We start from the raw sequence: 12,950 nt of genomic DNA on the forward strand, positions 1-12,950 counted from the left end.
AAGGTGAAACAAAATACTCAAGGGAGGAAATACAGGGACAAAGAGTAGAGCAGAGACTGAAGGAAAGACTTTCCAGAAACTGCCTCACCTGGGGATCCATCCCATATAACAGACACCAAACTCAGACACTATTGTGGATGCCAAGAAGTGCTTGTTGATAGGAGCCTGATATAGCAGTCTCCTGAGAAGCTCTCCCAGAGTTTGACAAATACAGAGGCAGATGCTCACAGCCAACCATTGGACTGGGCATGGGGTCCCCAATGGAGGAGTTAGAGAAAGGACTGAAGGAGCTGAAGGGATTTGCAATCCATAAGAAGAACAACACTATCAACCAACCAGACCCCACCAGAGCTCCCAGGGACTAAATCACCAACCAATGAGTACACATGAAGCAACCCCATGACTTTAGCTGTGTATGTAGCATAGGGTGGTATTGTTGGATATCAATAGGAGGAAAGGCCCTTGGTCCTGGGAAGGCTCGACACCCCCCCCCCACTTCAGGAAAATGCCACGGTGGGGAGGCAGGACTGGGTAGATGGGTGGGGGTGTACCTTCATAGAAGCAGGGGGTAGGGAGATGGGATAGGGGGTCTCCAGAGGGGAAACCAGGAATGGGATTAACCTTTGAAATATAAATAAATGAAATATCCAATTAAAAAAACCCTAAGTTTGTATGGCTCCAAACTACCTTCTGAATATCTATGTTTATGCCCATAAGACAAACACTACTTTCAGCCTTAATCAGAGAAGCTTCTCTGCATTGAACAGTGGGAGGTAAATGTAGAGACTCTTGTCTGTCTTCTCAGGGTACCGGAATGGGGGAAGCGTGCTCAGCACTAAACGTAGTATTTTTACCCTTCTGTCTTAGCATAGGCTCAGAAAACAAGGAGGAGTAATGGACAGCAATGATGTAAGAGCTAGAGGAAAGGAAGAATGGCTCTGAAACGTTGTCCCAGTGGGCATGGCATTGCCATTTCAGCCACGAATTCACAGAAGCTATTGTTTGCTGCACTGGGCTTAAACAAGACTGAGCCTGTTAACAGTCAATTGTGGATGAAGGAGGGACTTAGAAGGTTCAGTCCTTCCCTGATGAACCGTTGATTTCTGATAGATTCTGGGAGAGGAGACGTCATTGTATTCAATTGTGTGCCCACTGATGAGCCAGCCCAGTAGGCCCCATTCGATAGTTTCAAATGGTCCTGTAGACAGCCCTGGTTAAACTCAGTGGGCCAGGAAACAATGCCACAGGCATGAACATAGTAAAGAAAGCCGTACGGAATGGGGGTTTTACAGAGGTATTGTGTAGCAACTTCCCAAGATAAGGGAATCTCGTTAAGATCTGGAATGAAAGGTGAAACAACAGAATATTCTAAGGGGAGGTGAAACCCAAGAACGTTCTGTGGAAAGATGAAATATTTCATCTTGTAGAGAAGCTCATTGCCTTATGGAAGTAAATAATAGCTTCAGGAAGTCACTGGAACTGGCCAGTGAATCTCTGCATCCCCAAGCATGCATGCATATATATATATATATATATATATATATATATATATAGAGAGAGAGAGAGAGAGAGAGAGAGAGAGACAGAGAGAGAGAGACAGAGAGAGACAGAGAGAGAGACAGAGAGAGAGAGAGAGAGAGAGAGACAGAGAGAGAGAGACAGAGAGAGAGAGACAGAGAGAGAGAGACAGAGAGAGAGAGAGAGAGAGAGAGAGAGAGAGAGAGAGAGAGAGAGAGAGAGAGAGAGAGCTGTACAGACTGCTGAGAGATACTTTGAGACAAGCTCAGACATCTGGAAGTTTCAGACCAGCCAGACTTCCTGGAAGAGGCTCAGACCAACTGAGCTACCTGAAAAGGACATTTGCTAGCCTGTTCAGATGAGCCAATTGTGCAATACATTCCAGGTAGCTAGCCTTCAAGGGTCATCGTTCATGCCGGGGTGGGCTTTTGGTGATTCAGACAACTGTGAGTCATTCGGACTCCTGTAAGTAACCTCTCTCCCCACATTCCTGTAAGTAGCCACACTAGAACTCATTGCTTCACCAAGCTGGACTCCAGTCGTATCCTTACTTAGGTTTCTAGATGTTTGTTCATGTCGCCCCAGGAATAGTGTCTCACAAAAGGAAATGTGCATAAGATGAAAGGAGATGAGAATAATCAGAATGAATTATGTACTATATATGAACTGTCGAACAAATATAATTAAGAAAAAGTAACATAAACTAAATACTCAGCTAAAGATTAAGGAAAGCCTCTCTACAAGCCCTCAAGATTTGAATATTGTCCCTCCCCCTTTCCCCCTCCCTCACTCTCTTTCTTTCTCCTTTCCTCCTTCCCTCTTCATTCCTTCCTCATCTCCCTCTGTGCCTTCAGCCTCTTGTTTTCTTTCTCTTTACCCACTTGCTCTTGCTCTTTCTCCTTTCTCCTCCTCCTTTTTCTCCTCCTTCTCTTCCTCCTCTGCCCTTTTTCCTCTCTACCGACTACCTCCATATCACCTCATTGACTTTTTGCTTCTCTCCTTTCCAGTACCGTGTCTTTCAAATTCTAAGCCTCTTGACAGCCTTTAATCTCACATATCTCCAATTCAGGAATATATCAGGCAGGCAGTTTGGAAAAATATCAAGAGCTCACTTCTTTGTTATTTTCTTTCTATTGGAGATAATATCCCTGGACTGCCCATTCAATAAAGAAAACCAATATTGTATATATTTTGTCTCGTTTATAATTGTTTTACATGGATAGAAAAACCGGACGAACATCTCACCACGTGATCTTTTGTCTGTTTCTCTTTTGTTTTTATACACATTCCGCTTATTATTGTCCGTTTACTCTTATCCATTAAATTATGAGAGGATTTTTGTTTTGTTTTCCTGGGAGGAGGAAACAAAGGAGATGAAGCAGGAAAATGGGGTAACGATGAGGTGTCCACAGCGCTGTGGACTGAGTGACCTCTTGTGGTCAGTGAATGACAAGAGAGCCAGAAATTGCAAGAAGCATTTATGAAATGCTCTGATATTGAGCTTAAGCAGTTAGGCTTACATCCCAGGAAGCACTGTTGAGCACACAGTCCATAGAACCCTTCCTTTTCTTTTTTCCTGCACCCCCAAAAAAGCTTGATAACCGAAGTATTGAGCATTTCAAAGCATCCAAAAATTGTCTGTTTAGTACTGCAGGTAATGTCAATGCTAATGCTGTTCAGAGCAGTTTGGCAGGCAGCAGAAGGCAAATGGGAGCTAGAAAACAAATAAGGGTGAGAGTAAATGCTAATAACTGCAGCTAATTAAATAAAGTGTAGTCATGCATGAGGTACCCTTGTGCTATGTTTTCCCTACAGACATTTTTAAAAAATCACATTCATACGCATTTATACACAATGGCATAGAAAAATACACAGTAGTTTCCTTTGATCTCAGGCCAACTGTGATCTGAAAGTATTACATGGAAAATTCCAGAAGTAAACAATTCACTAAGTTATAAACTACATGTCATTCTGTGTAGCACAATCTTGGATAGTCCTGATCCATCCTGCTTGTGATGTGAGCCCAGTGCATCTTGTGTATTTGTCACCTACTCTTAGTCACTGAGTAGCCATATTAGTTATCAGATAGACTGTCATTGACCTAATATTAATTGAATTAACCAATGTTTTAATTAATAGTGGCCCCAAGCACAAGAGCAGTGACCTTGTCACATCAAATGTAACAAAATTAGCTGCAAAATTATTTCTTCGAGTTAAAAGGCAAAAATTGTGACTAGAGAGATAGCTTAGCGGATAGCTGGCTGTGTACACACAAGAAGGACTTGAGGTGAGATTTCACCACCCAGGCAAAAAATGCCAGCACTCAGAGTATAGGAGGTAGACCCAAGAGAATTGCTAGATTCATTGAGATACCTTGTCATAAAATAATGAACCCTCCAGAAGGTACCAGAGACCTAGGAAGTAAGAGACTCTCAGGACTCAAGGGTGGGGGGGGGACCTTAGATGAAATATCCTACAATGGGGAGAGGGAACTTGTAGAACCCACCTCCAGTAGAAAGACAGGACATCGGGTGAGGGATGGGGTTGCTATTCCAGCCAAAACTCTGACCCATAATTGTTCCTGTCTGAAAGAACTGCAGGGATGGAAATGCAGAAGAGCCTGAGGGAAAGAAGGTCCAGTGACAGGCCTAAAGTGGGATCCAGCTCAAGGGGAGGCCCCAAGACATTGCTGAGGCTATGGGGTGCTCACAAAAAGGGACCTATCATGACTGCCCTCCAAAAGACCCAACAAACAGCTGAAAGTGTCAGATGCAGATATGTGTACCCTACCAATGGACAGAAGCTGCTGACCCTCTGTTGAATTAGGGAAAAGCTGGAGGAAGCTAAGGAAGGAGGTCAACCCTGTAGGAGGACCAGCAGTCCCAATTAACCTGAACCCCTGAGACCTCTCAGACACTGGATCACCAACCAGGTAGCATACACCAGCTGAGATGAGACCTCCAACACATATACAGCAGAGGACTGCAGGGTCTGTCTTCTGTCAGAGAAGATGCACCTAACCCTCAAGAGACTGGAGGCCCCAGGAAGTTTAGAGGTCAGGTTGGGGCTGGTGGGGTGGGGACAGGTGGCAGGGGTTTGGGAAGGCCAGGAAGAAATATGAGATATGTAACAGTTGGAGGGTGGAACAGGAGGGGAATAAAGTCTGGAGTGTAAAAGTAAATAAAAAATTTAAAAACTGAAGTGTCTGGTGCACATATATACTCACATGTACAAACACGCACAGCGATGAAAGCTTAAGGAAGCAAATCATATGCCTAATCTATAGATTTTGAAGGAGGAAAACATTTATATCACTTTTATTATAAGATAGTATTCTAAATCTGGCATAGCAGTGCACACCTTTACTCTCAGCACTTGGGAGAAAGAGGCAAGCAGATCTCTGTGAGTTCAAACCCAGACTTGTCTACACAGTGAGTTCCACGACAGCTAGAGCTACACAGTGTGACCGTGTCTTAAACAAACAACAGCAACAAAAAAAGACAGTATTGTAAGTACTCTATTTTACTAGTTGTTATTGTGCTAATCTTTTAATATGTGTAATTATGCTAACCTTAACTATGGATATGTATATATTTATAGGCAAATACTTTAACAAATACAGAATTTAGTTCTTTTAACAGTTTTAGACAACTAATGGAGTCTTGGAACATCCCTAGACTATTAGACTATATAATATATTTAGAAATATTCACTTGCAGTTATATATTAGAATTGACAAGTTAAAACAAAAATTTTACTGGATAAAAAAGTATTAGAATCAGTTTAATAAACTAAAGAAAATAATTATGAATGAAAAATAAAGATCATTTAAAATATCATTAGGAATTACCCTGAAACACCCCTCTACATAAGAAACTATAGATGAAAAAGGAGGGATGGTGAGATTGCCAAGTAGGCGAAGACCCTTGCCATCAGCCCAATGGCCTGAGTCTCATCCCCAGGACCCACATAGAAGAAGGAGAGAACTTATTCCTGTAAAAGGTCCTTTGACATCCTTACAGGCACAATGACATGTGTGTGCACTCATACACACACACACACACACACACACACACACACACACACACACACACACACACACAAATAAATAAATAAATAAATAAATGTTAAAATTTAAAAAGAAATTACAAAATATTAATAAGAAAAGTAGAAACAAATAGAAAAATTAAGTTCATGGATATAAAGAGCGGGCACAGTGAAGCTCTCAGTTCTACTAAGTTGATTAGTATATGTAATACAACTCAATGAAAATCTCGGGGCAGGGCTGGGGAGCACGACCGACCGGAGCAGAATGCAAAGCGGTCGGAGTCGCAATCCGCCCCGGTTGGCGTGCTCAGTGGGACCCAAGGCGATCGGTGGCCAAGGTCTGTCTGCAGGTTTTGAGCATCTGATCCCTGAACTAGAGTGTCTGCTGCGTGCCCCCCACCGTCTGCAGAAATGTCTGTCATCTACGATGATTCTGTGGGAGTAGAAGTGTCCAGCGACAGTTTCTGGAAGGTTGGGAACTACAAACGGACTGTGAAGAGGATTGATGATGGCCACTGCCTGTGGGGTGACCTTATGACCTGTTTGCACGAGCGAGCATGCATCGAGAAGGCATGTGCACAGCAGCTCACTGAGTGGGCCCGACGCTGGAAGCAGCTTGTAGAGAAGGGACCACAGTATGGGACCGTGGAGAAAGCCTGGATGGCTGTCATGTATGAAGCAGAGAGGGTGAGCGAGCCACACGTGGAAGTGAAGGCATCACTGATGAATGAAGACTTTGAGAAGATCAAGAACTGGCAGAAGGAAGCCTTTTACAAGCAGATGATGGGAGGCTTCAAGGAGACAACGGAAGCAGAGAAGGACTTTCGGAAGACCCAGAAGCCCTGGGCCAAGAAGCTGAAAGACATGGAAGCCGCAAAGAAAGCACACAGCACAGCATGAAGAGAGGAGAAGCTGGCCATCTCAGGGGAAGCCCATAGTGAAGCGCATCCATCCCTCGGGAAGCCCATAGTGAAGCGCATCCATCCCTCGGGAAGCCCATAGTGAAGCGCATCCATCCCTCAACCCTGAGCTGCTGAGAAAACTGCAAGACAAGATAGGAAAATGCAAGCAGGATGTTCTAAAGACCAAGGACAAGTATCAGAAGGCCCTGAAGGAGCTTGACTAGACTACACCGCAGTACATGGAGAACATGGAGCAGGTGTTCAAGCGGTGCCAGCAGTTTGAAGAGAAGCTCCCGTGCTTCTTCCGGGAGGTTCAGCAGCACTTGGACCTGTTCCAGTGTGGCTAGCTACAAAACCATTTACTGCGAGATGGAGCAGAGCATCAAAGCAGCTGATGCTGTAGAGGACATGAGGTGGTTCCGAGCTAACCATGGGCCAGGCATGGCTATGAACTGGCCACAGTTTGAGGAGTGGTCTGCAGATCTGAACCCAACTCTCAGCCAGAGAGAGAAGAAGAAGGCTGCTGACAGTGTCACCCTAACAGGAATCAACCAGACAAGTGACCAGTCTGGATAGAACAAGCCTGGCAGCAACCTTAGTGTCCCAAGCAACCCCTGCCCAGTTTACACAGTGATAGTCCAGCTACAACCCCTTTGAGGATGAGGACGACACAGGCGGCAGCAGCATCAGTAAGAAGGAGGACATTAAGGCCAAAAATGTCAGCAGCTATGAGAAGACTCAGAATTATCCCCACTGACTGGTCTGATGATGAGTCTAACAACCCTTTCTCCTCTATGGATGCCAACGGGGACTCTAACCCATTTGCTGAGGACACTACCTCAGGAACAGAAGTGTGAGTTCAGGCCCTCTATGACTATGAGGGACAGGAACACTATGAGCTGAGCTTCAAGGCTGGGATTTGCTGACCAAGATAGAGGATGAAGATGAAAGGGTTGGTGCAAGGGACGTTTAGACAGTGACCAGGTTGGCCTATACCCAGCCAACTGTGTCAAGGCTATCCAGTGACAGTCCATGGGCAGGCTGGTGGACGGAGAGACAGACACGGGCAGCTCAGGAGCTCCGTTAGCCTTGGCTTGGACAGTGACACCTCTAGTGCCCCAGCAGCCATGTAGGCATCCACTCCACCTGCAAAAGACGGTGACTCTGTTGTCCTTGGCTTCCTGGTGTGCTGTGAAGGCAGATGAGCTGGTGATCTCATTGGGCACTTGGCCCCTTTCCAAGCACATCTGGGCAGATCTAGGCACAGGAAGATATGGGCTAACAGCGAGCCAGGCCCCTCCCACCCTCCAGCTCTCTATCATGGATCTGCACCATCTTGCTCTTGTCTCTCCTGAGTCAATGACGGCTCATACTGATTCTTGTCCCACTGATTATTTTCCCATTGAGGCCCTACCTGCAAGTTCAGTGAACAGACTTACGTGCCATTTCTGAGTAAAGAGTTTGAGGTTTTAGTTTAAAGGCAATGTACAGTTATACTTTTTTTTTATATGCCCTTCCAGTCAGTCAAATTATGGCCTACACTGAAAAAGAAAAAAGAAAAAAAAAAAGAAAATCTCAATCCATTTTCTTATTTTAGTCCAAATTTTCAAGATGACTCAAGAATGGAGAAAGTAGAGCAAGGACTCAAGTGTCCTGATTAGATTTTTATCAGCTAGAGTCTCTGGGAAGAGGAACGGCAACTGAGAAAATACTTCCAATCAAATTCTTGATTAATGATTGATGCAGAAGTGCCAGTACATTGGATATGGTGTCACTTCCCAGCTGGTGGTCCTAGGTTCTCTAAAAGAGCAGGCTGAGCAAGCCATGGAGACCAAGCCAGTAAGCGGCAATCTTCCATGATGTCCAATTCAGTTTCTTCCTCCAGGTTCCTGCCCTTCTAGAATGCCTGCCTCCGCTTCTCTCAATGATGGACTGTGATCAAGATATGAAAGCAAAATAAAACATTTCCTGCCCAAGTTAATTTGGTCACAATGTCTTTATCACAATAGAAACAAATTAAGACACCAAAGATAGCCAAGCCAATTATAAAGTAGAAGAACAAAAGGAAAAATAATATCATCAGGTTAAAAAATTGTTTTATAAAAGTTACATTAACAACAGTAAAGCGATGCCTTGTAAAATCCCAGATGAACTATAATAAAGTCTAGGAATACATCCAGTGCTCACAGATATTGATTTATGACAATGACAACACTGCAGAGAAGAAAGGGATTTATTGTGCTGGATCAATAGAAGGAATTAAAAAAGGAAATGAATCTTGGCCCCAAGTTCACACCTGTATGAAACACTTCAGAGTGCATTGTAGACAAAAAAGTTTGGACAGTAAAACAAAAATGACAAAAAAGGCTAATTAGGTTATAAAGAACACTTAGGCGCTGCTGGTAAGGAGGCAAACTGGTTGGTCACTCTGAAAATCAGCACAGAGATTTCTCCAAAAGGATCCTAAAACTGTGACTATTATATGATCCACCTACCTATACCACTCCAGATTATATACCTGAAGGATTCTGTCAACACACCTCAGAGATACTTGCATATGCATGTTTTTATGGTATTGTTCACAATAGGCCAGATATGTTTGATTGTTAATCTTCATTGTCAACATGACTAGATTTGGAATCATCTGGAAGGTATACCTCAGGCCGTGTCTGTGAAGGCATTTCCTGAGAGTTTAAACTCCAACCTCAATGCAAAAAGCAATGACCCATTGGCTGGAGTCCAAGAACGAATAAAAGGGGGAAGGAAGGAAGCTAGTTGATCAGCAGTGTCCATCTCTGTCTGCCTCCCACAGACACAATGGAACTGCTTGTCTTGGGCATTGTTCTATTGCTGTGAAGAGAAACAACGGCCACAGTAACTCTTATAAAAAGAAGCATTTAATCGGGACTTGCTTATAGTTTCAGGGTTTAGTCCATTATCATCGTGGCAGGGAACGTGGCAGCAGGCAGGCAGACATGGTGCTAGAGAAATAGCGGAGAGTTCTACATCCAGATCCTCTGACCTGATTTGGGCTTTTTAAACCCCAAAGCCTAACCTCAGTGACCCACTTCCTCCAGCAAGGCCACACTTAGTCTAACAAGGTCACACTTCCTAAATCTTCTTAAGAAGTGCCACTCATCTAAGCATTGTGTAAGCCTAAGGGAGTCCTTCCTTTTCAAGCCCCACACTACATCATATTCCCACTATCATCTTCCCTCTGTGATGAATTCTATCCCTTCTTAAAAATAAGCCAAAATAAATCTTTCTTTCCTTATGTTGCTTCTCTCCTATCAGATACTTTGTTGTAGCAATAAAAGACGCAACATGGAACCAGTGCACGTGCTCATTGTCCTAGCTTCTCTTCTTATTGCTTTGATAAAATACTTTGGCAAAAACAACTTTAAAAAGAAAAGGTTCGCTCTGGCTCACAATGACATGTATATTCCGTCATGAGGAAGAAGTCACAATGGCAGGAACTTATGGGAGCTACTCACATTGCATCCACAGTCAAGAAGCAGAGAGCAAGAAATCCATACACACTGCTGGGTTCCTTTGCTCCATTTATGAAGTCCAGGATCCCAGCCATGGAACAGTGCCACCCAGAGTGGGCAAGTCTCTGAACCTCAATTAATATAATCTAGATAATTTTCTCACATACATGTTCAGAGCAATATATCCCCGGTGGCTATAGATGTTATCAAGTTGAAAATTAGTACTATCACATTCACCAATAGGTGACTGAGGAAAGAACATGTAATTCATGTAACTAATAACCTTTTACTTAGTTGTAAAGAAGAAAGAAATTATGGCAATTTCAGAAAAATTGAGGGCACTCAAAATCAAGTTAAGCAAAATAAACCAACAAAGATAAATATGACAGATTTTCTCTTACATGCAGAATATGGGTTTAAGTTTATATGTAAGAATCATTTGATGCTTTATATGTATTAAAATGTCACAATGAAACCCATTATTTTGTTTGTTGTATAAAACTAATTTTAAAAGATTGAGGGCATTAGGTAGGAACCAATACTTGTAAATGTATATAACTGAGAAGTGACTCACATATGAAAGAATTCTCACCATAAAAAAAGACAGAAGATCCATGCAAAAGAGACAAGAGACTTGAAGGTCACTCAACAAAAGAAGATATCAAAATGACTGAGAAATGCATTACAAAGCAGGCATCATTATTAGTTATCAGAGAAATTTGTATTACAGTTACAATGATACATCACCAATGTCACAATTAGCATAGCACTAGCCAAGGTGAGGAACTGAAATAGGAGCTCTCTGACTCTGTGAGCAAAACAGAAACTGTTCCAAACAGCTTTGGAGAATCTAGTGGTAATCTCTACCTAAACTGGACATGCATATCAATGTATGAAGCAGGATTAATATAGTAACTGTCTTAGTTTATTTTGCTGTTACCGTGACAAAATACCGTGACAAAAACAACTTAAGGGTTAAACTGGCTCGTCATTTTCGGTGATAGTCCATCACTGTGGGACAGTCAAGGAATTGGGGACTTGAAGCAACTAGTCATACTTTATCCACAATCAAGAGAAGAACACTGATTTAGTGTATCCATGTTAGTGTTTGACTCTTATTTTCTTTCTACCCTTACACAGTACGGAATCCCTGAACAGGAAATGATGCTCCCAATAGTGGGTGGGTCTTCCCACCTCAATAAAAGTAATCAAGATAATCTCACACAGGACAACCTGATCTAGTCAACCTCTTACCAAAACTCTTTCCCCAACTGTGATGGTTTGTACATGCTAGGCCCAGGGAGGGCCGCTATTTGGAAGTGTGGTCTTGTTGGACTAGGTGTGGCCTTGTTGGAGTAGGTGTGTCACTGTGGGTGTGGGCTTAAGACCCTCACCCTAGCTGCCTGAAAGTCAGTCTTCCTGTAGAAGCCTTCAGATGAACAGGTAGAAGAGCTCTGCCTGCACCATGCCTGCCTGGATGCTGCCATGCTCCTGCCCTGATGATACTAGACTGAACCTCTGAACCTGCAAGCCAGCTCCAATTAAATGTTGTCTTTTATAAGACTTGCCTTAGTCATGGTGTCTCTTCACAGCAGTAAAACACACAGACACCAAGCCTAGATTGTATCAAGTTGACAAAAGTAACCATGCTAGTAATTGTTCAGTAAAATGATGTTTGAACCATATAGGAATAATATTTCTTTGATAAAATATTTTTAAAGCCAGGAAGGTGAGAGAAATATTCTCTTGAAACATGGCTTTTAAGTGTAGATAGTTGCTTCTTGAATTACTTGCAGGCCTTTCTTTTGACAAATGTGATTCCAAGTAGGAAGTGACAGATATTTGAATAATTGGTATAATTGCTTCCATGAAGAAGGGGAGAAATCATTGCTAATGAATGAGAAGAACTCGCCACTGAAAATAAGAGTTACTTGGTAACTATCTATTTCATTATATGGGACTTCTTGTAGTGCTGAGGATTGAATCCAGGCCTTGCATATAATAATGGGTGGGCATTCTGCCACTAATCCATGACCTTGTCCTTGATCTTTTTAACTAAATTGGATTAGTGTATATTTTTATATGTGATGGGTATCATAATTTCTCTCAGTTGTATTGTACATAATTAAATTTTTATAAAGATGAATAATATAAATGCTTTCTCTGACGTGCATTTATTTAAGGCACGCACCAGTGTGCCTACAGCAAGAGCTGCCTATGAGGATTATGTCACAGTATTGCTATCTATTATTATTATGCCTGGAATGTTTTAACAATGACCATAACCCCCTTGAAATCCATTTTGAAAAACAAATGAACCTACCCCTTGGAAATGACCCTTTTCCTCTTAAAGGGTCCAGCCTTGAAGGTATCTTGGGAAGCTATCATACACTCGCACTCCCAGCTCCAAGCTTGTGGCCCTGAAAGCAGTTTTGGAGGATCAAGAAGGTTCTTGTTAATACAAGATTAACAGCTTTAGGGGAATAACTTTCAAAACATCAGAAAGCATGTGATGCTCGCTGAGGTGTAGATGCTATAAATTCAACCAACAAATGTTTTGATTACAAGATTAATGGTGCAAAATAATTGACATTAAACACAGAACAAATGGAAGAGAGAAAAAAGAAAGCGAGACGGCTCGACAACAGCATCTCACTCCATACTTGAAATCCAGGGAAAAAGGAACTCAGAGAGAGCGTGACGAACGTGAGTTCAGGGTTAGCATCACATGATGTGTGGTTGCAAAAAGCTCAGAGGGCAATTACAAAGTATAACAATGAGTGGAGGACAGGGAGAGTCTGAAACGGGGGACATTGAGAAGGAAGAGATACTTGCCAACTTAATGTCTCATAATAATTTCAAAAGTCATATACCTACAAGAATGGAAGTGTATATATTCATTTTTTTGGATAAGTCACATATGTGGTGTCATTTTAAAATGCTCATAAATAAAAACCATTGTGGTGCTAGAGATGCAAATTGGAAGTAAAGA

The 12,950-nt window shown here is 42.5% G+C and overlaps 1 protein-coding gene and 1 pseudogene across 1 annotated transcript in view; one reads left to right on the plus strand and one right to left on the minus strand.

Annotated features, from left to right (window-relative positions):
- Nucleotides 1-12,950, minus strand: part of LOC116888646 (collagen alpha-5(IV) chain-like) — a 760,537-nt gene that overhangs the window by 432,458 nt on the left and 315,129 nt on the right. The window lies entirely within an intron of this gene.
- On the plus strand, nt 5,977-7,493 carry LOC116888639 (annotated as a pseudogene).

This window comes from Rattus rattus, chromosome X (genome assembly GCF_011064425.1).
Source record: "Rattus rattus isolate New Zealand chromosome X, Rrattus_CSIRO_v1, whole genome shotgun sequence".
NCBI lineage: Eukaryota > Metazoa > Chordata > Mammalia > Rodentia > Muridae > Rattus > Rattus rattus.